A 19721-nucleotide genomic window follows, 5' to 3' on the forward strand; every position below is an offset into this window, starting at 1 on the left:
TGTTGGCATGCGTCAGCAAGCGTTGCTGAAGCTGATCTGCCTTGGGGATAAGCAGCACACAGGGGAGGAAATTTGGAGGGGAATAAAGGAACAGACGGATTTGTGGCTGGCACCGCTGGACCTGAAACCGGGCATGGTTGTGTGTGATAATGGGAGTTAGCGTTGCCGGTCCCTGTTTATGGAACCTCTTATCTTTATTACATTTATGACTGCATGGCGGTACAAAGCATGCTATCCGCACGCTTCTTGTCCTCATGCAAGGCCTGGGTTGTTGTGTCTCACAAAGCGTGGCCTTCTCCTCCTGCGCCTCCTCCTGTTCCATCACGTGTGCTGCTGCTGCTGGGTTAGCGTTGCCGGTCCCTGTTTATGGAACCTCTTATCTTTATTACATTTATGACTGCATGGTGGTACAAAGCATGCTATCCGCACGCTTCTTGTCCTCATGCAAGGCCTGGGTTGTTGTGTCTCACAAAGCGTGGCCTTCTCCTCCTGCGCCTCCTCCTGTTCCATCACGTGTGCTGCTGCTGCTGCTGCTGCTGCGGGGTTAGCGTTTCCGGTCCCTGTTCACTGAACCTCTCATCTGTATTACATTTATGACTGCATGGCGGCAAAAAGCATTGCTATATCCGCACACTTTTTGTCCTCATGCAAGGCCTGGGTTGCGTCTCAAAAAGCGTGGCCTTCTCCTCCTGCGCCTGCTCCTGTTCCATCACGTGTGCTGCTGCTGGTGCTGGGTTAGCGTTACCGGTCCCTTTTCCTGGAACCTCTTCTCTGTATTACATTTATGACTGCATGGCGACAAAAAGCATGTTACCTGTGCAAAGAAACATGACATTTTCCACATTTAAAAGACAGTTTTTCCTTTGAAACTTTACAATCAATTTTCTCAAAAACTATAAGCTCTTTTTCAAATATTTTTTCCCCTCTTGTACCCACTCCCAAGGTGCACATACCCTGCAAATTTGGGGTATGTAGCATGTAAGGAAGCTTTACAAAGCACGAAAGTTCGGGTCCCCATTGACTTCCATTATGTTCGGAGTTCGGCGCGAACACCCGAACATCGCGGCGATGTTCGGCGAACGTTTGCGAACCCGAACATCTAGGTGTTCGCCCAACACTAACCAGGGGCAACCTCATCCTCGTTTTTCCTTCAGAATTTTCTCCATTTCCCTATGCACCTCCTTCCCATATTAGATAAGGACTCTGCACATTGCGAATAGGGATGGCCTAATTTTAAACAAATACTGCACCTAATATCTTTGCAATCTTTTGCTAGATGACCTAACGCATGACAGCGAGAACACTTAAGTTCCTTACAGGATATACTATGACTGCGGGATCCACACTTATGACATACACGAGGCTGTCCCTGGTTAAAAAAGTCACCCTGTCTCTGCCAATAAAAACAGAAGTGGGATATGTTTTACAACACTTCCCACTCTGTCTAATCTCACAGCTGCGGCTCGCAGGCTAAATGTAAACACAAGCGGAAATAATCCGCTTTGCTTACATTTTTACAACGCTGCTAACAGTAGCAGCGTTGTACTAGATCAGCGGTCCCCGGCCAATCAGCGGCCGGGGATCGCTGTCACATGACAGCGGGGAGCCTGTTAGAGGCTGCACAGGACAGATCCGTTCCTGTGCAGCCTCCGATCTCCGGGGTAGGGAGGGAGGAGAGGGAGAGGGGGAATCCTGCGGTGGAGGGGGCTTTGAGGTGCCCCCCCCCACCCCGCCACCCACAGCATGTAGGAGCGATCAGACCCCCCCAGCACATCATCCCCCTAGTGGGGAAAAAAGGGGGGCGATCTGGTCGCTCTGCCTAACGTTTGATCTGTGCTGGGGGCTGTAGAGCCCACCCAGCACAGATCTGTGTAAACAGCGCTGGTCCTTAAGGGGGGGGGGGGGGTAAAGGCTGGGTCCTCAAGTGATTAATATGCATAAAAGATTACAGTGTATACAAATATATTGTCACAATCAGATACAGTGGTGTGAAAAACTATTTGCCCCCTTCCTGATTTCCTATTCTTTTGCATGTTTGTCACACTTAAATGTTTCTGCTCATCAAAAACCGTTAACTATTAGTCAAAGATAACATAATTGAACACAAAATGCAGTTTTAAATGATGGTTTTTATTATTTAGTAAGAAAAAAAAGCTCAAAACCTACATGGAGCTGTGTGAAAAAGAAATTTGCCCCTGAACCTAATAACTGGTTGGGCCACCCTTAGCAGCAATAACTGCAATGAAGCGTTTGCGATAACTTGCAACGAGTCTTTTACAGCGCTCTGGAGGAATTTTGGCCCACTCATCTTTGCAGAATTGTTGCCATTCAGCTTTATTTGAGGTTTTCTAGCATGAACCGCCTTTTTAAGGTCATGCCACAATATCTCAATAGGATTCAGGTCAGGACTTTGACTAGGCCACTCCAAAGTCTTCATTTTGTTTTTCTTCAGCCATTCAGAGGTGGATTTGCTGGTGTGTTTTGGGTCATTGTCCTGCGGCAGCACCCAAGATCGCTTCAGTCTGAGCTGACAAACAGATGGCCGGACATTCTCCTTCAGGATTTTTTGGTAGACAGTAGAATTCATGGTTCCATCTATCACAGCAAGCCTTCCAGGTCCTGAAGCAGCAAAACAACCCCAGACCACCACACTACCACCACCATATTTTACTGTTGGTATGATGTTCTTTTGCTGAAATGCTGTGTTACTTCTATGCCAGATGTAACGGGACACGCACCTTCCAAAAAGTTCAACTTTTGTCTCGTCGGTCCACAAGGTATTTTCCCAAAAGTCTTGGCAATCATTGAGATGGTTTTTAGCAAAATTGAGACAAGCCTTGATGTTCTTTTTGCTTAAAAGTGGTTTGCGCCTTGGACATCTGCCATGCAGGCCGTTTTTGCCCAGTCTCTTTCTTATGGTGGAGTCGTGAACACTGACCTTAATTGAGGCAAGTGAGGCCTGCAGTTCTTTAGATGTTGTCCTGGGGTCTTTTGTGGCCTCTCGGATGAGTCTTCTCTGCGCTCTTGGGGTAATTTTGGTCGGCCGGCCACTCCTGGGAAGGTTCATCACTGTTCCAGGTTTTGCCATTTGTGGATAATGTCTCTCACTGTGGTTCGCTGGAGTCCCAAAGCTTTAAGCCCCATCTACACGATACGATTCTTTATACGATTCAATTACGATCCGATTAAATCCGACATGTCCGATCAGGATTCGATTCAATTCGATTTGCCATTGCAAAACAATGGCAAATCGAATTGAATCGAATCGAATCCTGATCGGACATGTCGGATTTAATCGGATCGTAAATAGAATCGTAATAGAATCGTATAAAGAATCGTATCGTGTAGATGGGGCTTTAGAAATGGCTTTATAACCTTTACCAGACTGATAGATCTCAATTACAGTACTTTTGTTCTAATTTGTTCCTGAATTTCTTTGGATCTTGGCATGATGTCTAGCTTTTGAGGTGCTTTTGGTCTACTTCTCTGTGTCAGATAGCTCCTATTTAAGTGATTTCTTGATTGAAACAGGTGTGGCAGTAATCAGGCCTGGGGGTGACTACAGAAATTGAACTTGGGTGTGATAAACCACAGTTAAGTTATTTTTAGGGGGGCAATCACTTTTTCACACACGGCCATGTAGATTTGGAGTTTTGTTTCTCACTAAATAATAAAAACCATCATTTAAAACTGCATTTTGTGTTCAATTATGTTATCTTTGACTAATCGTTAACGGTTTTTGATGAGCAGAAACATTTAAGTGTGACAAACATGCAAAAGAATAAGAAATCAGGAAGGGGGCAAATAGTTTTTCACACCACTGTAGGTGTATATCCCATTTTATAAATATGGTGACTGCTTTATTGCAGCAGGACAAGTAACTTGTTTTTTGATTGCTTTATTTCATTTTTGTGGACTAAGCACTGCTATCACTGTATATATTTATTTATGATGAATTATTTATGATGACTTGTTATCTGACAAATAGAACATCTTATCAGGTTTTGCTCTTTTAATTACAGTTTAAATGTATTAGGACTCCAGGTACCCAAATCTGCTCCGACTCCACAGCCCTGAACGTTACTGAAGAAAACAAGCACATTTTCAGTCACTGAAGATTTGAAGGTTGCATGTGAGGTAAACAACCAGATGATACTTATTACACATACACGCAGCTCCCTGCCCCACCGCTGACCTGCTCCACAGCTGGTACGTGACACTTACTGAGCAGGGCTTAGAGAATTGAAGCGTGTTTGATTAGTCAATTACCAAACTTCTGCCTCATGCGGAAAATCTTTACTGAATTTTGAAAAAAAAAAGTGTAAAATACCAAATGAGGGCCTTTACCGACCAAAATTATTTTACCAAACTGCCCTTTGTGAATAGAGCCCTTTGATATGCCAAAGTGTCAGGAATGTTTTACCCTCCAAAAATCAGCTAGTAAGAGCTGAAATAGCTGACACTGGTGAGAAGATGACCTGCAATAATCAGCTGATCAGACATGAAATATCTGACACTGGTAAGAAGCATATTAATATGCTAAGTGTGAAGTGGTTTGACCTGCAAATATCGGCTTGTCAGTGCTGAAATATTTGACACTGGTGAGAAGACATATTGAAATGCTGAGTGTGGGAAATCGTTTGACCTGCAAATATCGGCTTGTCAGTGCTGAAATATTTGACACTGGTGAGAAGACGTATTGAAATGCTGAGTGTGGGAAATGGTTTGACCTGCAAATATCAGCTTGTCAGTGCTGAAATATTTGACACTGGTGAGAAGACGTATTGAAATGCTGAGTGTGGGAAATGGTTTGACCTGCAAATATCAGCTTGTCAGTGCTGAAATATTTGACACTGGTGAGAAGACGTATTGAAATGCTGAGTGTGGGAAATGGTTTGACCTGCAAATATCGGCTTGTCAGTGCTGAAATATTTGACACTGGTGAGAAGACGTATTGAAATGCTGAGTGTGGGAAATGGTTTGACCTGCAAATATCGACTTGTCAGTGCTGAAATATTTGACACTGGTGAGAAGACGTATTGAAATGCTGAGTGTGGGAAATGGTTTGACCTGCAAATATCGGCTTTTCAGTGCTGAAATATTTGACACTGGTGAGAAGACGTATTGAAATGCTGAGTGTGGGTAATGGTTTGACCTGCAAATATCAGCTTGTCAGTGCTGAAATATTTGACACTGGTGAGAAGACGTATTGAAATGCTGAGCGTGGGAAATGGTTTGACCTGCAAATATCAGCTTGTCAGTGCTGAAATATTTGACACTGGTGAGAAGACGTATTGAAATGCTGAGTGTGGGAAATGGTTTGACCTGCAAATATCGGCTTTTCAGTGCTGAAATATTTGACACTGGTGAGAAGACATATTGAAATGCTGAGTGTGGAAAATGGTTTGACCTGCAAATATCAGCTTGTCAGTGCTGAAATATTTGACACTGGTGAGAAGACGTATTGAAATGCTGAGTGTGGGAAATGGTTTGACCTGCAAATATCAGCTTGTCAGTGCTGAAATATTTGACACTGGTGAGAAGACGTATTGAAATGCTGAGTGTGGGAAATGGTTTGACCTGCAAATATCGGCTTGTCAGTGCTGAAATATTTGACACTGGTGAGAAGACGTATTGAAATGCTGAGTGTGGGAAATGGTTTGACCTGCAAATATCGGCTTGTCAGTGCTGAAATATTTGACACTGGTGAGAAGACGTATTGAAATGCTGAGTGTGGGAAATGGTTTGACCTGCAAATATCAGCTTGTCAGTGCTGAAATATTTGACACTGGTGAGAAGACATATTGAAATGCTGAGTGTGGGAAATGGTTTGACCTGCAAATATCAGCTTGTCAGTGCTGAAATATCTGACACTGATGAGAATAATGAGAAGCTAATCAGACATGAAATACCGTATTTTCCGACGTATAAGACACACTTTTTCTCCCCCCAAAATGGGGAGAAAAAGTCCCTGCGTCTTATATGGCAAATGCAGGGAATCCCCGACTTACCAACGCCCGCAGATAAGAACCGCGACCTGCCGCCACGTTGGGGATTCCCTGCATTAGCTCCCTGTATGGTCCGCTTTCCTTCCCTGTGTAATTAGTGTGGCAGCGGCATGTGTGTATCAGAGTGGCCGCCAAGATCACTGCCTGGCTCCCCACACGGTCAGCTTGCCCAATTTCCCGTCCCCGCATATGTGTGCTTCTCCCCCCCCACTCCCCGCTGGTGTGTCCACTCCCCCCAGGTGTCAGCACAGCGGCAGTCATACTTACTCCAGCCGCTCTCTGGGAATGCAGACCTGGTCTCCTCTCTGTCGCTCCTCTAATGATGGCTTCTGTACTACGCGTCATTGATGAAGATCACAAGTTAGCGGAAATTGATTTTTATTGTTTTTTTTTTTTTCACAAAGTGTCATTTTCCACTAACTTGTGACAAAAAATAATATCTTCTATGAACTCACCATGCCTCTCAGTGAATACTTTGGGATGTCTTCTTTCCAAAATGGGGTCATTTGGGGGGTATTTATACTATCCTGGAATTTTAGCACCTCATGAAACATGATAGGTGGTCAGAAAAGTCAGAGATGCTTCAAAATGGGAAAATTCACTTTTGGCACCATAGTTTGTAAACGCTATAACTTTTACCCAAACCAATAAATATACACTGAATGTTTTTTTGTTGTTTTTTTTTTTTATCAAAGGCATGTAGTACAATACATTTGGACAAAAATGTACAGAAATTTTACTTTGACAAATTTTATCACAGAAAGTTAAAAAAAAAATCATTTTTTTGACAAAATTCATGTCTTTTTTGATGAATATAATAAAAACTAAAAATCGCAGCAGCAATCAAATAGCACCAAAAGAAAGCTGTATTAGTGACAAGAAAAGGAAGTAAAATTCATTTCAGTGGTAGGTTGTATGACCGAGCAATAAACCGTGAAAGCTGCAGTGGTCTGAATGGAAAAAAAGTCTCTGGTCCTTAAGGGGCGAAAAGACTGTGGTCCTCAAGTGGTTAAGACACAATCACCTCTTTTCCTTTATTTCCTCTGACAGGATTCTCACTTCAAAGGAAGGACTTATCTAGTGCTCTCCGTTATCTGAGGTATGTAATGTGCCCTGTTCCTCCCTCCAATGCAAATATCCCCATATCCCCATGCTGTGCTCTGCACAAGAAACTTTACGCACTTGCTATGCAAGCCAACTACAGGGAGACTCAGCATTTACCCCAAAGCCTCTGTATTCTCCCTTCACGGCAGTTTTAAAAACGGGTCACCAGCCAGGAGTGTGAAGATCTGAATCCAAACTCTGCAAGCGCTCCTCTGTGCCTCAGATGCAGGTGTCCCGTGCTGTGCTCCATTCTCCTCCATTAAGTCTGGAGTGCCTGGAGGTTTTAGAAATTAACCCAGGTGTGGGTGCATGGAAGCTTAACAGATTTGGGCCAGCTTGCCCTGCAGCCAGCCGGGTAGGGTTAGGGTTATAGGGGAAACAAAGAAGAAAATTATGCTTTGATGCTTTCCATGTAAGTCTATGAGGAAGTGATAGGGTTGGAGGCTGTTTCTGTAAGGAACCAGCCAGGCTCTTGAAACTTGGTACGCAGGTAGAGGGCATATTGACTCACGGGCACTCCAAGTTTGGGGTCACTACCACCCCCAGAAGTGAAGATACCACACCCCAAAAAATGAAGCTCGGGTTGGAGGCCTTTTCTTTTAGGAACCAGACAGGCTCTTGAAACTGGTTATGCTGGTAGAGGGCAAAATCTCCCTGTGCCCTGGAATACTGTCTACCTGTGCCCCACCATACTACATCAGCCTGAGCCCTGGCATATAGTCTACCTACATGTACCCCAACATACTACATCACACTGTACCCTGGCATGATGTCTACCTGTGCCCCAACATACTACATCAGCCTGTGCCCTGGCTTACTGTCTACCTGGGCCACAACCGAATACATCGACAACAGTGGTGCTCATCCAGATTCTGGATACCCGATCTACCCGGATTATCCAAACTTTTTCAGCAATCCGACCTCGGATTCCAGATAGCGGGCCAAATCCGGAATGCAGTATCCGGATTCACAGCGGTATCCAAATAGGAATTCGGACATCTGGGTCGGATATCCGAATCCAGGTAGCGTAACCACGGAGATGACGTACCTGGCGTCACTGAGCCAATCAGAGAGCTCCCAGCAGAAGCCCTAGCAACCAATCACAGAGGGGAACCCTGGCCAGCCCCTCCTGTATATAAAGTGGCAGCCATGTTGAGGAATCTCGTCCTTGCTTGTGACTGCTCACTGAGAGACATTTCCAGTGCTGTTTGGCTAAGCAAGTGCTTTATACTGTGATAAAACCTAGCATTTTTGCACATAAACACCTGTACTATACCACTCTTATTGTTTTTCAGTTAGCTAGCTTGTATTTTGATTTTAGTTAGTGTGTGTGACAGTCAGTCAGATTCTGTGCTGCAGCAGTTGCTAGAGGTCCTGTGTGTGTGCTGTGCACACAGGCCAGGCCTGCTATTAGCCTTAGCTACAGTATAGGTTAGGGAATAGGATTACTGTGTTATTGTGTAGTCAGTACTGCAGTGCTAGTTAGTTGTTAGAGTAGTGCTGTGTTATTATAGATTACTGCAGTGCTGCTGTGCTGAGCAGCAGTGTCAGTGTGACAGATAGACCGTTAGTGTGCACTGTCTTCTACTCTGCTGTCTGTCATTCCGTGCTGATTGTCATTAAAGTTCAACACCACTTTCAATAAAGTACAAGTACCCCACATCCATCTGGTGACATCATCACACATAACTTGTACTATGTCTGCAGGCACTGGCAGCCAGGGGAAGGGCAGCAAGGCCAAGAAGAGAGGGAGCAGCATTGCTGCCACAGTCAGCAGTTCTGCCGTGTCAGTGTCCATTCCGCCGCTAGCCACTGGCCGTGGACTCACTGGGCGCCCAGCTGTTAGGGGGAGTCATGCTGCTCAGGCGCAGCAGCTTGTAGCGGCCATTTTTCAGCAGGGTCAGCGGTGCAAATTGGAGGAGAAAGACGCCAAGCCTGTGATGCAGCTGAGGATGGATGAGCAGGCCACCACCAGCTCTACATCTACAACTGAGACTTCCACACCCACCACCACTCCTGTTCGCAGGAGCAGCAGCAGCCCAGCAGTGCCTGGGGACTCCTCACCAGTCATGTCCACCCCAGCAGGCAGCCTACCCTCAGTCAGCGCGCTCTTTACTCCAGGCACCACAAGCGCAATCAGGGCTGTTACGAGAGTTTGAGGAGGATATTCTGGGCACAATGGGGTATTTGGAGGAGTCACAGATGGTGACGGTGGTTGTTGGGGGGGGGGGGGTACCTTGCCTCATGTGTCAGCAGAAGAGGAGTTTGGGGGGGACACATTATCCTAGCAGTTGTTTGAGGAGGGGGGGGGGGGGAGTATGATGATGATAAAGAGATCAAGGACTGTGACTATCATCCACAGGAGGGGGATGTTAGCTCTGAGGAGGAGGATGATGAGTTGGTGGGTCTGGCACAGAGGATCAGCATCGCAGACATCGGCAGGAGCAGCAATAGGCGTGGAATGCAGGACCCACAGCCTGCTGTTTCATCTTCTGCCACTACCACCAGCTGCACCACTCAACCCCAGGCCCAAACCACCCTAGGGAGAAAAGCAGCAGCAGCATCCCATTCAGGGCGTAAGGGAACATTTTTATACCCAATCTGGCAGTTTAACCACTAAGGGCCCGTTCTCACCTGAGCGGGAATCGAGCGATTCCCGCTCACAGCAAACCGCTAGCGGTTCTGCAAGAACCGCTACACAATGTAGCGAGTGGCAGTGTTCTCACTGCCACGGTTAGCGACAACCGCAACCGCGCTGCATGCAGCGGTTTGCCGGCGACGAGGATTCCGTGATTAGCGATCGTGAATCGCGATCGCTCCAAAACCGCCGCAGTGTCCAGTGATTTTTCCGCGCTAATCGCGGGAAAATCACTACCGCAAAACGCCGGCGGTAATCGCCGGCGTTCTGCGGTTCTAAGTGTGAACGGGCCCTTAAGGACCAGGCCTGATTTGTGCAGCGTGGGCTCTCCAGCCCACAGCACAGATCAGGTTTGCAGCATGGCGATCAGACTTCCCCCCTTTTTTCCCCACTAGGGGGATGTCCTGCTGGGGGGGGTCTGATCGCCGCCGGCTGCCTGTGATTTGCGGGGGGGGGTGTCTCCTCAAAGCCCCCCTCCGCAGCGATTTCCACCCTCTCTGCCCATACGTGTTTCTGCTGCAGGCTATGGGCTGCGCAGGACGGATATCCGGATAGGATAGGCTTCAGCCTATCAGGTGGCAGCGATCCCCGGCCAATCAGAGGCAGCGCCATACGATGTAAACAGCGGGGATTTCTTCCCCGCGTGTTTACATTAAGCGTGCAAGCCGCGATCGGCGGCTCGCAGTCTGTTCACGGAGACACCCTCCGTGAACTGACATGGATGTAATACCACTTACGACCTGCCGACACCCATAGGCGTTAGGCGTTCGTTATCTGCCCTCAGTGGACAGCCAGTTTTTCACTTTTAATATGTGCCATGTGAAGCCGAGCAGAGGTTGTAATCCCTCCAACTATGGCACCACAGCTTACTTGCACGATCCATGTCCTCCCAGCTCCTCCCGTACTCGTTTGTACAGGAGGGAAGCCAGAGGCGTGTGCTCCTGCAGTGCGCCGGATTGGCCAATACCCAGCCGGCACTACTTTTCATGCATGGCCACCCCAGCACTGCACCGCTTTGCTATGGCCAATGTGGAGCGTGGGCTGGATCATGCGGTGGGTAAGCAGGACCATGTGACCATGGACTCCTGGAACAGCTGGTTTGGGACAGGCCGCTACCTCTCTTTCACCGTGCATTGGGTCAGTTTGGTAAAGGTGGGTGAGGAGGGGACAGCAGCATAAAGCACAGCAGCAATCCAGTGGGTGGTGCCACCCCGCAGCAGGGTCAGGGTAAGTGCAGCAGGTTCTTCTGATCCAGTTCCCCCCTCCAGCAAACCCACCGCCAAACATCCCCGCCTCAGCAGCAGCGTGAAAGCCCGCCACTGCCAAGCGCTGCGGAAGATGGTCAGCCTGGGGAAGTACAATCTCAAAGCAGCCATCGTGCTTCGCTACCAGAGGGAGCAGGAGAGGAGTTGGCTGACCCCCAGAGGCCTGAAAGTTGGAGAGTTGGTGTCCGAAAATGGGGCCAACCTGGTTGCCACCATTCTCCGGGGAAACCTCATCCACATCCCCTGTCTGGCCCACATCCTGAACCTGGTGGTGCAGAAATTTCTGCGTACCTACCAGGGGATGGACACACTTTTGAAAGCAGCAAGGAAACCGGTGGGTCATTTCCACCACTCGGGTGGTGCCTCAGCATCCCTGGAAGGCGTGCAAAAAGAGCTGAACTTGCCACAGCACCATCTGATCATAGACGTTCTAACACGCTGGAATTCCACCCTGGCCATGTTGGAACGTCTGGTTGAACAGAGGCAGGCTGTCAACCAATACCTGGCCAAAGCCACCACGGACACAACCTTGTCTGGGACCGGCACCACCCACCTCCCGAACATCATCCTCAGTGCCGAGTGGGGAAAAATGCAGGTGTGCTTCCTGCTGGCACCCTTCCTGGAGGCCACCAACATGGTCAGCCGGGACCGTGCGTCGGTGTGTGAGTGGGTGACCATGGTGTGCATACTGGACAAGGCCCTCTATGCTCTGCTGGAAGTGGGAGAGACAGCCTTGATCCAGCAGGAGCTGCAGCCAGCTGCACAGCCCACCTTTGTGTCTGCACAGTCCACCTCTGTGCATCAGGAGGAGGAGGACTTGGAGGTCCCTGACCTTGAAGATGAGGGGCACAGCCAAGTGCAGCTGCAGTGGTGCGAGGGTGGAGAGAGCAGGAGGAGGCTCAGGGGTCAGATGGAGGACGACAGGCTCTGGGCGTGATGATGATGTGTCAGCAGAGATGGCATCCCTCTTCCCATGGGAGCGCACATGCTGCAGTGCCTGCACAAGGACCCAAGGGTCAAGCAGATGCGTGATCGGGAGGACATGTGGATCACTATGATGCTGGACCCACGGCTGAAGGGGAAGCTGCATCAGTTCCTGCCTGTAGGAGGAGACCCTGTGCACCGAATGAGGGACTTGCAGCGGTCCCTGGTTCGGCACTTGGAGGAAGCCTTCCCCCAGACTGCCACCCCCTCCTGCTGTCACAGTCCAGCCAGCACAGCAGCAGGCACCCAACAAACCTGCTGTCTCTGACTAAGGCGCTCTACACCCTTCCGGTGCAGCTGCCAACATAGGAGGGTCCTTCAGCAGCATATGGCTCTCAAAGCCAGAACCAGCGCCTGACCCGGATGATGGCAGATTACATGGAGTCCTACAGCGGGCTTGACAGACACCCCTGTGGACCCCTTGGAGTACTGTGTCAAGTGCCTGGATATCTGGAGCGAGCTGGCGCAGTACGTCCTGGAAGTGCTGTTCTGCCCACCTTCCAGCGTGCCTTCAGAGAGGTGCTTCAGTGCGGCCGCTGGTGTGGTGATCGAGAAGCACTCTCTTCTGTTCCCCCAGTCTGTGGAAAGACTGACATTTCTCAAAATCAAACTGGCTTGGGTGGTTGGTGAGTGCCTGGCCCCTGTTGGCAAGAGGGGGACATGAAGTGGCTGGGTATCACTACCTTATCACCCTTTACCACAACAACCTCCTGGCTCCGTCTTGACTAATAAGCCTGGTTCATAATTATTATTATTTTTTTACAGCCGTGGTACCAACACTAGGTGCCATGGTGGACTATCTATGCTGCCTACCACATGTTACACTCCTCCCCCTGCCTGTGCTGCTCCCACCACCAGGGTGCATCTACCTACTCCTCCTGCAGCTCCTGTCTGTGGTACCCACCACCAGGGTCCAGACAGAACTATATCTTCTGCCGCCACTGCCACCAGCTATTACACCACTACAAAAGCTGAATTTTATTGAAAGAAAAAGGTTTAATTTTTTAAGTCTTATGTCTTTTTAAGTCAATGTCTGAGCTGAAAACGGATGTACCATTTGTGCGTTGGACTTTGGACACAATGTGGGCTGCACAACCGCTGTCTGGAACCAGTCCGATGTTCATTTACAGGTTGTTTTTTTATGTATTATATCTCCCAGCAAACAATTACTGTTTTTCTTAAAAAAAAAAAGATGCTTCATGCATCATTCATTTACTATAAAAGACATTTTGGAAGCAATGCAAAGGCCACTTCCGGTTTTCAATCTAGATACCAGGATTAACCCGGATAATGGGTTCGGATATCTGGATCTATTCGGATTCCAGAACGGTTTGAATTCGGCTATCCGATCCTCTCCGGATTTCTAGCTATCAGGATTAATTCAGAGTTTAAAAAGGAGTATCCGAGCACCCCTGCTTTTACACACCACCAGTTGCCTGGCAGCCCTGCTGATCTATTTGGTTGCAGTAGTGTCTGGAACACACCAGAAACAAGCATACAGCTAGTCAGGTGTTTGACAATATTGGCCTCAACTCAAAGCATTACTGCATGCGGTAAGGCTGAAAACAGCAGACTTTCAATTCGTAAAGGCTGTTACCGCATGAAAAACTGACATTACCGAGCAGTGAGGAAAATTACCCACTTGGCTGTAGGTACCTCCAACACGTCAGAAAACTGTCAAATGTCAATTCATAAATTTTTCAACAAGCGGTAAGCCAGATGATAATTGCCAACACAGGTGGTGAAGTCTTAAAGTGAACCTTAAGCCAGAAAAAACAAAAAAGAGTTTTACTCACCTGGGGCTTCTACCAGCCCCCTGCAGCAGTCCTGTGCCCTCGCAGCCACTCACTAATCATCTGGTTCACTGCTGCCAGCTAGTTTCGTTTTTGCCGACAGGCCCGTAAGGACTGGCCACGCGTAGCTTTTTCCGCATTCCCGACTGTAATCAGCGCAATTGCGGGCCGCAACGCATACAAAAATACGCGTTGCCGCATATCTATGCGTTCGTAATGCGGCAACACATATTTTTATATGTGTTGCGGCCCGCAATAGCGCTAATTACAGTCGGGAATGAGGAAAAACAAAACTAGCTGGCAGTGGGGGACCAGAGGATTAGTGAGTGGCTGCGAGGGCACAGGACAGCTGCAGGGGGCTGGTAGAAGCCCCAGGTGAGTAAAACTCATTTTTTATTTCTGGCTTAAGTGTCCCTTTAACAAGTTACTGACAGCTCTGGTAGGGTCTTAATGCAAAGTGCAGGGAGCCATCTGTGCAGGGAGCCGTAATTACAGCTTGTAACAAAAGAGATATTGCCACACTTCTGCTGTACCGCTCAATGGGCTGCAGTAATTTACCAAACTTCAAAGGCAGCTGTGAAAATCTTTATGAATTAGCACACAAAGGTCTAAAATACCGAATACAGTATTTTCCCACCCAGATTTTTTTTTTTTTTTACCAAACATACTTATGAATTGAGGCCATTGTCAGACGTGACAAGATCTGCTGCATGCTTGTTCAGGGTCTATGGATAAAAATATTAGAGGCAGAGGATCAGCAGGGCTGCCAGGCAACTGGTATTGCTTAAAAGGGAATAAATATGGTAGCCTCCATATAACACCTCAGGTTCATTTTAATGCTCTACCCAGACTTTACTGCTGAGACCCAGAAGTTCCTGAGATAATTTACTCATGCAAAGCTAAAATTGTGGGAGGAGAGCGTCAGCTACTCGAGGTTTCCAGCTCCATTTTCAGGCCAGGGAAAGATACAATTCTGATACACTTTTGGGACTACAGTGTTTCCTCTAAAGTAAGACATCCCCTGAGAATAAGCCCTAGCAGGAATTCCTAGCATGCTTGAAATATAAGACATCCCCCGGATGTAAGCCCTAGGAGCAGCCCACATGACACGCTCAATACAAAGCCTGGATACAGTAGCGCAGCAGTTTAATGTGAGTTTTACAGTCCTGTATATGTGTGTGTCAGGCAATTAGTGTTTTTGTTGGAGCCATCCCTCCTGATCTGTCGTGATAAGCATCAGCAGCACTTCACCTCTTCCCAGGACACAGCTTATCCTATCACAGCTCTTGGGAGCCTGACAGAGTTCTCCGCCTGCAAGAAATAGACTCTTAGCCACATGAGCAGCAGAATCAGTTTCTTGTAAGCGAGAGACAATGGCCTCGATTCATAAAAAGCAGTGCGATGAAAAAAAAAAAAATCTTGTCGATATACCGCACTCGGTATTTTCCCGGTCTGTGTGCTAATTCATAAAAACTTCCCCAGCTGCCCTTGGAGGTCGGTAAATTACCACAGCCCATTGAGCGGTAGAGTAGAGCAGGGTCTCGATTCTCTTTGCCCTGCAGAAATGACTCACAGACGGCTCTCTCCACTGATGATTCAGACAGATGAGTCACACAGTCTTTCCCTGCCTGCTCAAATGACTCACACAGACGGCTCTCTGGCTCTCTCCACTGATGACTCAAACAGACTTCGGCTCTCTGCACTTTGCATTCATCAGAGCTGTCTGTAACTTGTTATTGCCTCACTAGAGATGTCGGTAACTACCGCCAGGCTTACTGCTTGTTGCAGGCTTTATGAATTGACATTTGCAGACAATTTACTGACATGTGTTGGCGGGAACTACAGCCAAGTAGATAATTTATCTCCCTGGTCGGTAATGTCAGCTTTTCAGGTGGTAACAGCCTTTATGAATTGACACTTTGCTAAGTGGTCGGGGAAGTCTGCTGTTTTCAGCATTACCACATGAGGTAATGCTTTATGAATCGAGGCCAATATCTGCAAACCACAGGCTCTGTGTATGCTGCTTGTGTTTCAGCATGGCATGCAGTATATACATTTTGTATAGGAAAACTACCAGTGTTTCCCCAAAAATGAGACATCCCCTGAAAATAAGCCCTAGCACATCTTTTGGAGCAAAAAATTAATATAAGACACGGTCTTATTTTCAGGGAAACACGGGTAGTATCATGGCTAATTTTTTTTTCATTCAAAGCTTTGTCCATCTGTTCTGTAAGTTTAAACCCCTCTGAAAGTGAAAACTAGTCAGAGGCATCAGTGTGTTATGGTAACACATTACCAGGTACAAAAAAAAGCACACTTTTCATTGCCTGTATGCTTTACTGTACCTACTGTATGCAACAATGTTACCACCAGGTGTTTTTTGCGTTGTGACATTAAATTCACAACGCAATATCCAACTGAATATAGCCTCAATCTGACAAGCCAGACCTCTGTAGAAAGTTGGGGTACAAACATCTGCCCCAACAGCAAATGTTTTGCCAACTAAAGTGAACTGTAATACAGTAGCTAAAAGAAAGGTTACAGCTGAAGGCATCTTCCACCCTTCTACTGTGCCCTCTGTTTTTCTTCTGGTTTCACTTGTGAAGTCTAGTCTATACCCCTTCACTTGAGTCTTCATTCCTTTAAAGAGAGTCTGAAACGAGAATAAATCTCGCTTCAGACCTCATATATAGCAGGGGCATGCGTGCCCCTGCTAAAACGCCGCTATCCCGCGGCTTAACCGGGGTCCCTTCACTTCACCCCCAGATCCCCCCCGTAAAGCGGGGGAGCACTTTCGCGTTGGGGCAGGGCTAACCACCGCAGCCCTGCCCCATGCGCGTCTGTCAGACGCGTACCGCCGCCTCTCCCCCGTCCCTCTGTCTTCCTTCACTGAGAGGGGCGGGGGAGAGGCGGCGATGCGCGTCTGATAGATGCGCTGAGAGGCAGGGCTGCAGCCGTTAGCCCTGCCTCTAGGAGGAGCAAAATCTACGACCAAGTTGGTCGTAGATTTTGAAGGGGTGGGTTTGGGGGGGGTCAGGGACCCCCGTTTAGCCGCGGGATAGCGGCGTTTTAGCAGGAGCACACATGCCCCTGCTATATATGAGAGCTGAAGCGAGATTTAGTCTCGCTTTAGTGTCTCTTTAACCACTTCCAGACCAGAGTAATTGAAATCTACACCCTAGTTGGCACCCAGCCCACTTATTCCTGCCAGGGTGTAGATTTTAATGACCACACCACATGGACCCACCACCACCAGCCACTCGCTCTGGCATAGATATGATGGCAGAGCTCTGTGAGGAGCTCCTTTCATTGGCTTCAGACCCTGTGAGCCGATCTCACTGCGGCCAAACTACCAAATGCTCTTTGTGCCCTTTACCTCTGTCCATATAATGCACTGACTTGCTGCAGGTGATACTAGCATCTGGAGTCACAATTGAACACTTCACACAAAGATACCTGGTATGGAAAGAACTATCCTTTTTGGATAGATTTTTCCCTACTTTCGGGGCACTAGTCCAATTTCAATAAGGTTTATGGTTGCTTCTGAGAAAGAGACTTCCGATTATGAAACCAGATCACAACCCAGCATCACCCTTCAAACAATGCTGCTACATTTCTAGCTTGTAGGAACTTCTGTCAAAGTAAGTTTGGCTTCCTCGCTTATTCTACAGCCCTACCTAGTGTGTGTCTGTCCACCTTCCCTTAGACCAGTGTTTCTCAACATTTTATTGGCCTGTAGCCCTTTGCACATCCTGTACTCACAAAGTACCCTCTAGTGTAGTAGACATTATCACAAGTACCCCTTGCCAAATATAGATTTAATTGAAGTACATGATAATTGGTTCTAAACAATTGGCAAACATTTAACATTGCTTTTAATTAGCTACAACACTAGTTTGATGTTTACATTTAGAGTTTTAGAAAAATGATAACATTTGTTATTCTTGGTTAAGTATATGAAGTCCGAGTACCCCCTGGAACCAGCAGAAGTACCCCCAGGGGTAGGCGTACCACATGTTGAGACCCTAGGCCTTAGATTGTAAGCCATTGGTAGGGTCCTCTCTTCCATAGTGTATTTTACATGAGTTTGTTCCCATCATTGAGCTCCTTTACTATGACCACCTTATACTTGTATTACTGGGCCTACCTAACCAGCCCAAAATTGCACAATTGTGTATTTTGTACCATTTCCCTTGTACAGCTTTGTCCTATGTTGTATAACCTTGTTATGCATCATCCTTAATCATTGTATGTATTGTCCAGCGCTGTGTAATATGGTGCTTTATAATTACTGTATTCAGTGTTCTCCCCAGGCCCTTTTAGCCAGGTGCTTCACCCGGCTAGTTTTGGTGAGCACCCGGCTGTCATCGGCTCCTGTAAGCAGAATTGTGCAGAGAAGCACCGCCATGGCATTCTCTCATCTCGCCCCACCCGGCTACTTTTTCATGCCACCCGGCTGGAAACCTTTTCTGGGGAGAACACTGTATTAAACATTATCTGAGTAGTCAGCTGGGAGAAACACTTGCCCTCCCCTCCATCTAAAACTGAAAAAACAAATTACATGTTTGTGTCCCCCTATTCCACATAATACATGAAATCAAATAATCATAGCCAAGAAACTAAAGTTTTCAAGCCTTTATTTAACCATTAAAATCTATATAAAACATTGTGTCCAACTCGTTTTACAATATTAATGAATGAAACAAACAAAAACTGCGCTTTTACACGTACGCAATTTATGAAATTGAATGGGAGCCACTTTTAAAAAGCGCTCAGAAAGCACTAATCACTCAGCAAAGCGCTTATATAGTGTGGCTGATCCATTACTGTGTCAGTGATGCAGTAACCAAGAAGCGTAAATGAGGAATGGCAATGGGATGCAGAGGGCAGTACAAATCTGTACTAGGATAAACAGTTTACATACTGGAATATTTGCTTAGTTACACTTAAACAATTTGCCTTTTTCTTTTTACATCAAAGCTGTCACCTCCCAGCGTGCTTTTCAATGTGACTGCCTAGTGCTCCAACTTTCAAATAGCGGCTCTCAAAGCAGCCGCTCCAGGTTAGTGATAGGAAGTCCGGATCTTTTTAAGGATTCGGATCATTTGAATCGGATCATTGAAAAGATCTGGATCTTTGAACCGAATAAATTTGAATCATTTTACTAGGGAAGCAGACTGGGTGAAATGACTAGCAGGACAGGACTTTCCCTGCACAGTACATTCTGTATGTTCCGGTTTCTTCCAGACAGACATCCATTGTGAACCGAATCTTTCATTGTGATGATCCGGATGAATCAACTCACAAAAAAGATCCGGATCAAGTGAACGATTCGTTCATGATCCGGACAACACTACAGTTCCACCACCAGTCTCCACAGTGCAGTGAATATTAATTAGCCATGTGGCTGGCCATGAGGAGGAGGGGAGACCTCCCCCTCCAACATTACTGAGCATGTGCAAACAGTCTAACGTGGCTTAGCCCAGTATATCGTACAGCATGCAGCACTTTGTTTAAACGTGCTGCGTTACTATGTAACGCAACGTGGGCACTGTGAACAGCACATTGATTTTACAGTGCTGTGAATTAGGCTGTGTTACTGGCTGCTGTAACGTGGGACATCCCACTGTGAAACCAGCCTAAAGTTTCACTTGCCTGGTCACACTGTGCTCACTTCCTGTCTGAGTCAGCCACTTACATACCTGATATTTAACTCTCAGGCAAAGGACCAGCATAGTTATCTGTGTGCTAGGCACTGTAAAGGATACTCAAAGTGACATAAGATCTGTATGTAAAGGACAGCTGAAGTGAGGTATATGGAGGCTGCCAGTTGCCTGGTAGCCCTGCTGGTCTATTTGGCTGCAGTAGTGGGAACACCAGCAGAAACAAGCATGCAGCTGATCTTGTCAGATTTGACATCTGATTTGCT

The 19721-nt window shown here is 47.1% G+C and overlaps 1 protein-coding gene across 2 annotated transcripts in view; it reads left to right on the forward strand.

Moving 5' to 3' along the window:
• Positions 1 to 19721, forward strand: part of LOC137525263 (7-methylguanosine phosphate-specific 5'-nucleotidase A-like) — a 606367-nt gene that overhangs the window by 423844 nt on the left and 162802 nt on the right. For both annotated transcript variants that reach the window (XM_068246300.1, XM_068246299.1), the window contains exons 9-10: positions 4023 to 4137; positions 7059 to 7107. The gene's annotated coding sequence lies outside the window, so the exon portion shown is untranslated. The remainder of the gene's footprint in view (positions 1 to 4022; positions 4138 to 7058; positions 7108 to 19721) is intronic.

The sequence above is a fragment of the Hyperolius riggenbachi genome, chromosome 7 (assembly GCF_040937935.1).
Source record: "Hyperolius riggenbachi isolate aHypRig1 chromosome 7, aHypRig1.pri, whole genome shotgun sequence".
NCBI lineage: Eukaryota > Metazoa > Chordata > Amphibia > Anura > Hyperoliidae > Hyperolius > Hyperolius riggenbachi.